The sequence below is a fragment of the Cervus canadensis genome, chromosome 1 (genome assembly GCF_019320065.1).
Source record: "Cervus canadensis isolate Bull #8, Minnesota chromosome 1, ASM1932006v1, whole genome shotgun sequence".
Lineage (NCBI taxonomy): Eukaryota > Metazoa > Chordata > Mammalia > Artiodactyla > Cervidae > Cervus > Cervus canadensis.
In genome coordinates, this window is record NC_057386.1 from 56,315,012 (window position 1) to 56,327,906 (window position 12,895).

The window sequence follows — 12,895 nt, forward strand, 5'->3', positions numbered from 1 at the left end:
AGATTGGGGGCAGGAGGAGAAGGGGACAACAGAGGATGAGATGTCTGGATGGAATAGCTGACTCGATGGACATGAGTTTGAGTAAACTCCGGGAGTTGGTGATGGACAGGGAGTCCTGGCGTTCTGCGATTCATGGGGTCGCAAAGAGTCAGACAGGACTGAGCGACTGAACTGAACTGAACTGAAGTGAGGGATATACCTGCAGCTATCTAGTCTAGTAAAAGCATATACATTATTACTACAGCCATTTAAAGATGTAGAGTTGGAAAATATTAGATACACCTGGATAAAAATATTAAAAAATCCTATAGATATTTTTGGTCTGTATCTCTAGATAGAGTTCTTTATATATCTGACTTACCTAATCTAAAACGTCTCCATTCAGAAAAGCAAAATATGTCACATTTTATGATGAAAAGCATCAAAATTAAAATGACAGATTGATATCATTTTGTCAAACGAAATGGCAGCCATTTATACCAAATTTGTATAGACAAAAATTGTTTTTTAAAGGCAATGTTCTTTTAATCATAAGTAGCTATTTTCTCTCTTTTTTTCTTTTTTTGTTGTTGTTTCAGTCATGCAGTAATGTGTGGATCAGTGTTAATTGTAGTAACAAACAGTTGCATACACATCTGTAAATATTGCTGAATTATGTCTCATAAAGGGAGAATTAGATATACAATGACAATTAGACATTAGCCCATGACTATAAAACATGAAATAAATGAATTAATATATAGCAGTGTTTAATTTTAATTTTTTAAATGTTACTTTCCATTTTTAATTATTATTCAGTATTGGCTATATCCCCTATGTTATACAACACAACCTTAAATCTATCTTATGCCAAATAATTTGTACCACCTGCTACTTCACTCCTATATGCTCTATTCCCTCTCTACCACTAACCACTGGTTTTTTTCTCCGAATCTGTGAGTCTGCTTCTTTTATTTTTATTTTTTTAATTTTTTATTAGTTGGAGGCTAATTACTTCACAACATTTCAGTGGGTTTTGTCGTGCTTCTTTTATTTTATATTCAGTACTCTCTTGTGTTTTTTACATTCCATCCACATATTATTAATATCATAGTGTTTATCTCTCTGTTTAACTTATTTCACCTTATGGTGAAAGCATTTCACCATAATGCCTTCTGAGTCTATTGTTGCGAATGACAAAATTTCATCCATTTTTATGTCTGAACAACATTCCATATATATACATATATGTACCTCATCTTCTTTCTTTATTCATTTATCTATTTATGGACACTTAGGTTGTTTCCATATCTTGGCAGTTTCAAATAAGGCTGCTACAAACATTGAGGTGCATGCTGTGCTGTGCTGTGCTAAGTTGCTTCAGCCATGTATGACTCTTTGCAACCTGATGAACTGTAGGCTGCCAGGTTCCTCTGTCCATGGGATTCTCCAGGCACGAATACTGGAGTGGGTTGCCATGCCCTTCTCCAGCGGATCTTCCTGGCCCAGGGTTTGAACCCATTTCTCTCATGTCTCCTGCACTGGCAAGTGGGTTCTTTACCAATAGTGTCATGGCTAGATCCCATCAAGGTGCATATATCTTTTCAATTTAGTGTTTTATTCTTCATGTATATACTCAGGAGTGGAATTGCTGGGTCATATAGTAATTCTTTTTTTGAGAAATCCTCCTATGGTTTTCCACAATGGCTAAACCAATTTAGATTACCACCAACAGTGTACAAGGGTACATTTTTCTTCATACATTTTCCAACATTTGTTACTTGTAGGGTTTTTAATGATCACTTTCTGACAGGTGTGAGGGGGATATCACATGGTTTTGATTTGCATTTCCTGATAATTAGAGATGTTGAGCATATTTTCATGTGTTCTTGGCCATGTACATTTCCTCTTTTGAAAAATATCTATTTAGCTCTTCTGCTTTTTTTTTTTTTTCTTTTTCTTTTTTTGATATTGATTGGCTAGCATAAACCTAATTCATAAGGTGCCCAAGGACCAAGCCACATGTTAGGGAAATTAACATTAGTCCTTTGTTTAAGGCTTCAGAGAAAAAGCAAAGCAAGCCTATGACCATGGTTTTCTACTTGCTTGGACACTGTTCTGACAGTGAGTGACTGCCTGCCTGAGTACAAAGACCTGGAAAGCACCATAGATAAGATAGTGGAAAAGGGGGTTAAATCCTTGAGAAATTGTTGAGTCCACCTTGGAGGGTCCTGGCCAAATCAAGCCCCAGGGTTAAACAACATTCCAAGTTTTACATGACAAAAAAAAAAAAAAAAATCTTTGAAGTTCACCCACAGAGATGACCTGCTGCCTGGGAGTTTTTCCCAACTCGGAATCCAGATGGCCCTGTGACATGGGACTTCCAAGCACTGTTTAAGTCTTGATGTTGGTCAAAACTCAATTTGGCAAATTATCCTACTGCTTCTATTTCTCTAATGTTAGTATATTGAAACTAAGCTAGATAATTAAGGTCAGTTCAGTTTAGTCACTCAGCCACGTCCAATATTTTGTGACCCCATGGACTGCAGAACGTAAGGTCCCCTGTCCATCACTCACTTCCAGGGCTTGCTTAAACTCATGTGCATTGAGTCACTGATACCATACAAACATCTCAAGAAGAGGTGACAAGAATAACCAGAATAAGTGCATAAAAAAGATCTTCATGACCCAGATAACCATGGTGGTGTGTTCACTTACCTAGAGGCAGACATTGTGGAATCAAGTAAGTCTTAGGAAGCATCACTCTGAATAAATCTAGTGGAGGTGATGGAATTCCAGCTGAACTATTTCAAGTCCTAAAAGATGATGCTGTTAAAGTACTGCACTCACTATGTCAGATTTCAAAAACTCAGCAGTGGTCACAGGACTGGAAAAGAACAGTTTTTATTCCAATCTCAAAGGAAGGCAATGCCAAGCAATGTTCAAACTATCACACAATTGCCCTCATCTCACATATTAGCAAAGTAATGCTCAAAATTCTCATAGCTTGGTTTTAACAGTATGTGAACTATGAAGTTCCAGATTTTCAAGCTGGATTTAGAAGTTAGAGGGATCAGAGATTATATTGCCAACATCCATTGGATCAAGGAAAAAGCAAGAGAGTTCCAGAAAAACATCTACTTCTGCTTTATTGACTACATAATAGCCTTTGACTGTGAGGATCACAACAGACTGGAAAATTCTTCAAGAGATGGGATTGCCAGACCACCTTACCTGCCTCCTGAGAAAGCTGTATGCAGGTTAAGAAGCGACAGTTAGAACTGGACATGGAGCAACAAACTGGTTCCAAATTGGGAAAGGAGTACATCAAGGCTATACATGGTCACCCTGCTTATTTAACTTCTATGCAGAGTACATCATGTGAAATGGAGTGTGGGATGAAACACAAGCTGAAATCAAGAATGCCAGGAGAAATATCAATAATCTCAGATATGGAAATGACACCACTCTTACGGCAGAAAGTGAAGAAATAAAGAACTTCCTGATGAAAGTGAAAGAGGAGAGTGGAAAAGTTGGCTTAAGCTGCAACATTCAGAAAAATAAGATCATAGCATCCAGTCCCATCACTTCATGGCAAACAGATGGAGAAACAATGGAAACCATGAGACACTTTATCTTTTGGGGCTCCAAAATCACTGCAGATTGTTACTGCAGCCATGAAATTAAAAGGCTCCTTGGAAGAAAAGCTATGACCAACATACACACCATGATAAAAAGCAAAGACAGTACTTTGCCAACAAAGGTTCATATAGTCAAAGCTATGGTTTTTCCAGTAGTCATATATGGATGTGAGATTTGAACTATAAAGAAGGTTGAGCACCAAAGAATTGATGCTTTTAAACTGTGGTGTTGGAGAAGACTCTTGAGAGTCCCTTGGACTGCAAGGAGATGAAACCTGTCAGTCATAAAGGAAATCAGCCCTGAATATTCATTCAGGAAGAACTGATGCTGAAGCTGAAATTCCAGTACTTTGGCCACTGATGCAAAGAAATGACTCATTGGAAAAGACTCTGATGCTGGGAAAAATTGAAGGCAGGAGGAGAAGGGAACAACAAAGGATGAGATTTTTGATGGCATTACTGACTTGATGGACATGAGTTTGAATAGGCTCCAAAAATTTGTGATGAAAAGGAAAGCCTGGTGTGCTGCAGTCCATGGGGTTGGAAAACATTGGGCATGACTGAACGACTGAACTGAACTGATTTAGTGCAGCATTTAAAGAGCATCTTCTTTGAAGATTTGGAATAGCTCAGCTTGACGTCCATCAGCTCCACTAGTTTTGTTTGGAGTGATGCTTCCTAAGGTCTCTTTGACTTCGCATTCCAAGATGTCTGGCTGTAGGTCACACCATGTAGATGTGTGTAGATTGTTTGTAGATTTGTTTGGAGTGATGCTTCCTAAGGTCGCTTTGACTTTGCATTCCAGGATGTCTGGCTGTAGGTCACACATATGTAGATGACACCATTGTGGTTATCTGGGTCGTTAAGATATTTTTTTGTATAGTTCTTCTCTGTATTCTTGCCACCTCTTCCTAATATCTTCTGCTTCTGTTAAGTCCATATCATTTTTGTCATTTAATATGCCCATCGCTGTATGAAATGTTCCCTTGGTGTCCCAAATTTTCTTGAAGAAATCTCTAGTCTTTCTCATTATTTTGTTTTCTTCTATTTCTCTGAAGGAAGAAATATTGGAAGGCTTTCTTATCTCTCCTTGCTATTCCTTGGAACTCTCCTTTCAGATGGGTATATCTTTACTTTGTTCCTTTGCCTTCCACTTCTCCTCATTTCTCAGCTTTTTGTAAGGCCTCCTTAGACAACAGTTTTGCCTTTATGATTTCTTTTTCTTGGGGATAGTTTTGAACACCACCTCCTGTACAATGTCATGAACCTCTGTCCATAATTCTTCAGGCACTCTGTCTATCAAATATAATCCCTTCAATCTATTTGTCACTTCTTCTGTATAATCATAAGGAATTTCATTAAGGTCTTTCCTGAATAGTCTAGCCGTTTTGTCTACTTTCTTCAATTTAAGTCTGAGTTTAGCAGTAAGGAGTTCATGACCTGAGCTACAGTCAGCTCCCAGTCTTGTTTTTGCTGACTATATATAACTTCTCCAGTTTTGGCTCCAAAGAATATGATCACTCTGATTTTGGTATTGACCTTCTGGTGATGCCAATGTGTAGAGTCTTCCATTCTGTTGTGTTGTAAGAAGGCATTCGCTATGACCAGTGCATTCTCTTGGCAAAACTCTATTAGCTTTTGCCCTGCTTCATTTTGTACTCAAAGGCAAAACTTACCTGTTATTCCAGGTATCTCTTGACTTCCTACTTTTGCATTCCACTTCCCTATAATGAAATGGTCATCTCTTTTTCATGTTAGTTCTAGAAGGTCTTCTAGGTCTTCATAGAACTGTTGAACCTCAGCTTCTTCAATATTAGTGGTTGGGCCATAGACTTGGATTACTGTGATATCGAATTGCTTTCCTTGGAATCAAACAGAGATCATTATGTCATTTTTGAGATTGAACCCAAGTACTGCACTTCATTTGGGAAGATCCTCTGGATAAGGGAACAGCTACCCACTCCAGTAATCTGGCCTGGAGAATTCCATTGACTATATAGTCCATGGGGTTGCAAAAAGTCTGACATGACTGAGCAACTTTCACTTTCACTGCATTTCAGCCTCCTTGACTATGAGGGCTACTCCTTTTCTTCTAAGCTATTCTTTCCCACACATGACATAATGGTCATCTGTATTAAATTCACCAATTCCAGTCCATTTTAATTCATGGATTCCTAAAATGTCAATGTTCTCTATTGCCATCTCCTGTTTGACCACTTCCAATTCACCTTGATTCATGGACTTAGCATTCCAGTTTACTATGCAATATTGTTCTTTACAGTATCAGATTTTACATTCATCACCAGTCATATTCACAGGTGGACATTGTTTTTGCTTTGGCTCTGCTTCTTCATCCTTTCTGGAGCTAGTTCTCTAGCTTATTGGGCATCTACAGACCAAGGGAGCTCATCTTTCAGTGCCATATCATTTTTTTCTTTTTCCTTTTCATACTGCTTATGGGGTTCACAAGACAAGAATCCTGAAGTGGTTTGCCATTCCCTTCTCCAGTGGACCATGTTTTTTTCAGAACTGTGCACCATGACCTGTCCTTGTGTGAAGGCCCCATACTTTGGCCACCTGATGAGAAGAACTGACTCTTTGCAAAAGACCCTGATGCTGGGGAAGTTTGAAGGCAGGAGGAGAAGGGGACAATGGAGGATGAATGTTTGAATGGCATCACTGACTCAATGGAAATGAATTTTAGCAAGTTCTAGGAGTTGGTGATGGACAGGGAAGCCTGGTGTGCTGCAGTCCAGGGAGTCACATGGACTCAGACATGACTGAATGACTCAACTGAACTGAACACATCATGGCTCATAGTTTCATTGAGTTAGACAAGGCTGTGATCCATGTGATCAGTTTGGTTAGTTTTCTATGATTGTGGCTTTCATTCTAATTGCCATCTGATCAATAAGGATATGAAGCTTATGGAAGCTTCCTGACGGGTAGGATTGGCTGTAGGGCAATCTGGATGTTTCTCTGATGGCATATTCATGTTCAGTAAATCTTTAACTCCACTTTTCTGTTGAAGGGTGAGGCTGTGTTCCCTCCCTGTTATTTGGCCTGAGGTCAACATATGGTAGGGGTAGTGGCAGTAATGGTGACCTCCTTCAAAAAGACTTGATCCAGGACTGCTGTAGTCAGTGCCCCTGACCCTGTGGAAAGTCACTGTTGGCCCACGCCTCTGCTGGAGACACCTGGATACTCACAGGCAACTCTGGCTCAGTCTCTTGTGGGGTCATTGCTCCTTTCTCCTGGGTCCTGGTGCACATAAAGTTTTGTCTGTGCCCTCCAAGAGTCTGTTTCCCTAGTCCTGTGGAAGTTCTGTAATCAAATTCCACTGGCCAACAAAATCAGATTCCCTGGGGGTTCTATTGGTATTATTTATTTGTATAGAATGAGTGCCTTATTTTGTTAACAAATCCTTTGAACTGAAGACAAAAGTGAAAACTTTTGACAAAATAGCACATTATATTTTAATTCTCAATCTGATAAATATTGGCTTACCATCCCCATTTGATGATTAAAGCATTAAAACCCTAGGAACGTGAGATACTTGTCCAAAGTCACATACTTTGTTAGAGGTAAGGTCAGTTTCCAAAACCGCTTTGTGATTCCAAAGTTCATATTCCTTTCTATTATATCATGATGTTCCTAGGAGCAATGTATTAAAACAAATAAACCAAAAACTAAAATTAAAATTTAATGAAACTTTATGAAGTTACTTTCTAGTAAAAATGAAAGTCAAATTTTGAATTCATGACACATACATGTTACATTTAGCTCTTTCATGTGTGATTTTTGTGCTTTCTACATATAATTTTTAAAAATTTTTATTTCTGCCTATCATTCTGTGACCTGGAGGAAGAAATGACAGCCCACTCCAGTATTCTTGACTAGAAAATTGCATGGACAGAGGAGCCTGGGGCAGGTTACAGTCCGTAGGGTTGCAAAGAGTCAGATATAACTGAAGCAACTTAATACGCATGCACACACGTAGTGATATAAATGTGAATGGTTAATAGGTAGGGAAATCAAGAGAAAAACACTAAACTGATGACCCTCAGATATCATCTAGTGCTATCACGTGTATCGTTACATGGGTGAGCTTTCTGTAGTTTTTCCTCACCATTTATTAGTTATTTATGAGATGTTATTAATTCTTAAGTACACTGAAGACTCATCTCTTGTTCATTTTAGTTATTTGAATGTAGGTCTTTATAGAAACAATGCTAAGTACCATTTAAAAAATTCATTTAAGCAAAAGCTCATATTTAATTAATTGACATCACTCTTATTTTCACTCAAAATGCTTAAATATGACTGCTAAAGTACACTTTATAGTAATAGAATTCATATTAGAAGTATAATGTAATTTGAATGCTATGGAACTCTTTGATTAAATTTCCAAATAATTAAATTTTAGATACTAAATTTTATCTCTTCCTTATGTCCTATATATCCTTTTTTGCCCTTGCTAATTTGATGAAATTAGAAAACCTATCATAATTTTACAGGGATTCCCTTTATTAATAAGAAAGCTATGGAAGGGAGTAGAGAGATACAGACAATCTAAAGTCTAGAATTGGAACAGTCTAGGTGAAAAAGGCTTTATCTTTAAAATAGTGCCTTTTTTTTTTTTTTAAACTTTGGGGAGGAGAATTCCCTAAGGAAACTTCCAGATGGAGTAAAGACTGCTCATGTGTCTCTAACTTTGTTTCTGAATGCGACTGCTCTTTGTAATTCTCTCTGGCACTTCCAACCCTTAGCATCATATATGCATCTTAAAATTCTGACCTAAGTGTAGGGGGAAAAAATCCTTCTCCTTGATGTCTCTTATCATAGAGACTGATGTTTGCTTGGAGAGTTTTTATAAAGAAAAAGATTAAAAAATTACAGCCATAAAATACTCATGATTCAGTTCCTAAAAACGCCATTATAGAATAAGAATTCATTACAGAATAACATTTCTGGACTTCCTCAGTCTTCCGGTAATTCAAAGTTTTTTTTTTTTTTTTTTTTAAGGAACATTGGTGTGAAGTTCTCTTCTAATCTTAATGGTAGCAGGATGTCATGGAAAGTGCACTGGATTTGTAGACTCAGTTCTTAATTCAGTCACATGTTTTAAGGTATCTTTAACAAAGACTTAACTTCCCTGAATACAATTTCAGTTATGAAAATAGCAAATTAAATGATTTTTCTATAGAATTTTGATAACTTTAAAATGAGAGATGATATCAAAATAAACTTCAATAAATATTATTTCAATTTTTATTTTTTACTGGAGTATAGTTGATTAATAGTGTTTTGCTAGCTTAAGGAGAAAAAAACAATGGTCTACATTGAAAAGAATTTTCCTTAATTTATTCTCTCAATATTTTAATTTTTTTCCTGTATGGAAAGCTCTAATTTTAATAACATATTAGATAAATTTACCCATCATGATAAAACTTTATTTCTCAGAACCCTCTAGAATTTGTTGATTCAGCTTCTGATCTTTACAACATTCATATGCCATAATTCAACTCCATTCCAAGCCGATAGCAAATGGTATCAATCTGTTCAGTTCAGTCACTCAGTCGTGTCCAACTCTTTGGGATCCCATGGACTGCAGCACACCAGGTTTCCCTGTCCACCACCAACTCCTGGAGCTTGCTCAAGCTCATATCCATGGAGTCCATGATGCTATCCAACCATCTGTCATTCCCTTCTCCTAATGCCATCAGTCTTTCCCAGCATCAGGGTCTTTTTCTGTGAGTCGGTTCTTCCCATCTTTGGTGGCCAAAGTATTGGAGCTTCAACTTTAGCATCAGTCCTTCCAGTGACTATTCACACTGATTTTCTTTAGGATTGACCAGTTGGATCTCCTTGCAGTCCAAGGGACTCTCAAGAGTCTTCTCCAATAACAGTTTTAAAGCATCAATTCTTTTGCACTCTTTCTTAATGTCCGACTCTCACATCCACCCATGACTACTGGAAAAACCCTAGTTTTGACTTGACAAACCTTTGTCTGAAAAATAATGCTTCTGCTTTTTAATATGCTGTCTAGGTTGGTTATAGCTTTTCTTCCAAGGAGCAAGCGTCTTTTAATTTCATGGCTGTGGTCATCTTCTCAGTGATTTTGGAGCCCAAAAAAATAAAATCTGTCACAGTTTCTGTCGTGTCCCCTTCTATTTGCCATGAAGTGATGGGACTGGATGCCATGATCTTTGTTTCTTGAATGCTGAATTTTAAGCCCTCCCCCCCCGCCCCCACTCTCCTCTTTCAATTTCATCAAGAGGCTTTTTGGTTCTTCTTTGCTTTCTGCCATAAGAGTGGTGTCATCTGCATATCTGAGGTTATTGATATTTCTCCCGGCAATCTTGATTCCAGCTTGTGCTTCATCCAGCCTGGTATTTCATGTGATGTACTCTGCATATAAGTTAAATAAGCAGGGTGACAATATACAGCCTTGACATCCTCCTTTCCCAATTTGGAGCCAGTCTGTTTTTCCATGTCCAGTTAAAACTGTTGCTTCTTGACCTGCATACAGATTTCCCAGGAGGCAGGTAAGGTAGTCTGTTATTCCAACCTCTTTAAGAATTTCCCACTGTTTGCTGTTTGTTGTATCATCTTTTAAAACATAGTTATTAATAATTGCCTTAGCTATTACATTAGTTCTTCCCTGAAGTATTTTTTGATGGTATGTACAGATAAAGACTGTTGCTCTCAGTTATCTATTTATGCAGATTATACTGTCATTTATTATCTAAGATATTATTAAAATCACCTATATTATTTTCTCATTACCTATAATTTTGACAATTGCATTGTTTTGGGGGACAGTTTCAATCCAGTGATTATTTGAATTGGCATTCATGTTGCAGGAAATCAGTGTTTTTTTTTGTTTGTTTGTTTAATTGAAGTAATGTTGCTTTCTGACATTATATACAACATGTGTACAACATTATATTTCTATTTCTGTATACATTACAACATGCTTGCCACCAAAAATTGAATTTCCACCCATCATTATACAGTTGACCTCCTTTACCCATTCCTCCCCCTACACCTTTCCTTCCCCTCTAGTAACCAATGCTCTGTTCTCTATGTGTTCTTTTTTGTTTGGTTTGATTTTTTTGTTTTTGTTGTTTATATGCTTTTTTTTTTTTTTTTACATTGCATGTATGAATGATATCATTGGGTATCTGTTTTAGCCTTAAGGAATATTTTTAGATTTCTCTTGTATTCTCAAAAGATGCAACATGAAGTTTTATGTTTCTGTTGTTCAGTTGCAAAACTGTGCCTGACTGTGACCTCATTGGATTGCAGCATGCCAGGCTTCCTTGTCCTTCACCCAGAGTTTACTTAAATTCATGACCACTGAGTCAATGATGCTATCCAACCATCTAATCTTCTGCTGCCCTCTTCTCCTTTGACCTTCAATTTTTCCCAACATCAGTGTATTTTCCAATCAGTTGGCTCTTTGCATCAGGTGCCCAAAGTATTAGAGCTTCAGCTTTAGCATCAGTTCTTTTAATGTATATTCAGGGTTGATTTCCTTTAGGATAGACTGCTTTTTTTTAATGAAATTTTATGTATGTATTTATAAAATATTGCCTTAAATTCATGAGCTTTACTTAAACTCTGTACCCCAATTGTAGCCTACCTGCATTTTAATGCAGGGTCTTACTCTCCCTTTAAATTCAACTAAGCAATTATATATATAGTGATATATATATATATCAGTGCCATATTAGCTAAATCCAAATATTATATATGTATAAGAATCTCAATCCTCCCTTCTTATGCTTTTTCCCCAGATATTTGGGCTTGTGCATACACTCATTCACCTTACAAGCCTTACGTTAAGATTGTAGGATCTAGGATGCAGTTTTGTTGATAATTTGATGATCAAGAATTTAGAAAATTAAAATCCTTTTCTGTCTTTTATAGAGACTTTGTTTTTAATTTTGGCAGAATTACTAAAGGAAGTATATGCAAGGAAAGAAAGTCATATGGGGAAAAAATGGTTCATAGCAAACTTAAGCAGCCCTCAGTAAAATCTTATGTAGAACTTTTGTAAAATTGGTTTAGAACATTAACTTTGGATTAATGAGCCCATTCTATTATTCTCTTCTTATCTGAGAGGTTTCACTACCTTCTAACTTCAAGAAAATTTAATCAGCAGATGGAGGAAGAAAATTTGGGAAAAGCTTACCAGATACCCTTACTTTCAATGAAAGCTATCACTCTATCACTTGTACTCACTTTCACTACAAGAATTAGACAGAGACCCACTCCTAGAGCAAGGACACGAAGGGAATGTGAAAAACTAGCAATAACAGCATCACGTAGATTGTGTTGAGCACAAACAGTTTCTAATATAGGAGGAAATTAAAAGGAAAGGAAGAAAGAAGAGAGAGAAACTAAATGATTGCATGTGACTAGAGTGCAGAAATTGAGTCCTGATACTTTCTAATATATCCCGAAATTCAAGAGAACAATCTTTAGCTTATTGTATGATTGATGGAGCTATTATAAAACTAATATGTCTATTTGTATTTCTTTCTTATTCATATAATAGATTATGGTCAAGATCCTAAGAACTATCATAGAAATAACATATTATTGTATTCCTAGAATAACTTTTACATTTTTGTGATTTAGTTAGATAAACTTTTGTGTAGGGTATTTGAATCTCATGTGTAATAGAAATTTGTCAATAATATTTTCTTCTATTTTTCATATCCACTTTTCATGTCAGATTACACTAGTTAGATAAGTCTTAGTGTTTAAAAAATGAACAAAGTATCATAGTAGAAATTTTATAAATTGGTCTGTACAAAGTAGCTTCTATAAAGTATTATTTCTTCATTTTTATTCTTCAAGACAATTGTGTTCAATGAAGATTATCAGATTCTTGAAGTTTGGGTAAAAATGTCTGTAAAATAATCTATACCTGATGCCTCTTTGTGTGGAGAGTAAAATGGTGGTAAATATTAATGTATCCAATTATTAATGACTATAAGCTTATCCTGATTTCACTTTCTTCTTGAATCAATCTTGATACATTAATTATCTCTTTAAGGTATTATTTATTTATTTAATTGGGTTTGTCAATTTGTGCTTGAGGGGAATGGAATCTCCCAGATAGATAGACAGATGGAGATGTAGATAGAGATGTTCTCTAATCGATGAACATAAGACTATATATTCTTATAAAGTCAAACTATTGTTTGCTATCAAAAATATATGTCAATTTCTGAGAGAAGGATATTAATGTTTCTCTCTGA

At 36.4% G+C, this 12,895-nt stretch overlaps 1 long non-coding RNA gene across 1 annotated transcript in view; it reads right to left on the reverse strand.

Annotated features, from left to right (window-relative positions):
- Window positions 1–136: 136 nt before the first annotated feature.
- LOC122451455 overlaps window positions 137–12,895 on the reverse strand; it is a 28,670-nt gene continuing 15,911 nt past the window's right edge. Inside the window, exon 3 of the long non-coding RNA XR_006272418.1 lies at window positions 137–181. This is a non-coding gene — a long non-coding RNA (uncharacterized LOC122451455). The remainder of the gene's footprint in view (window positions 182–12,895) is intronic.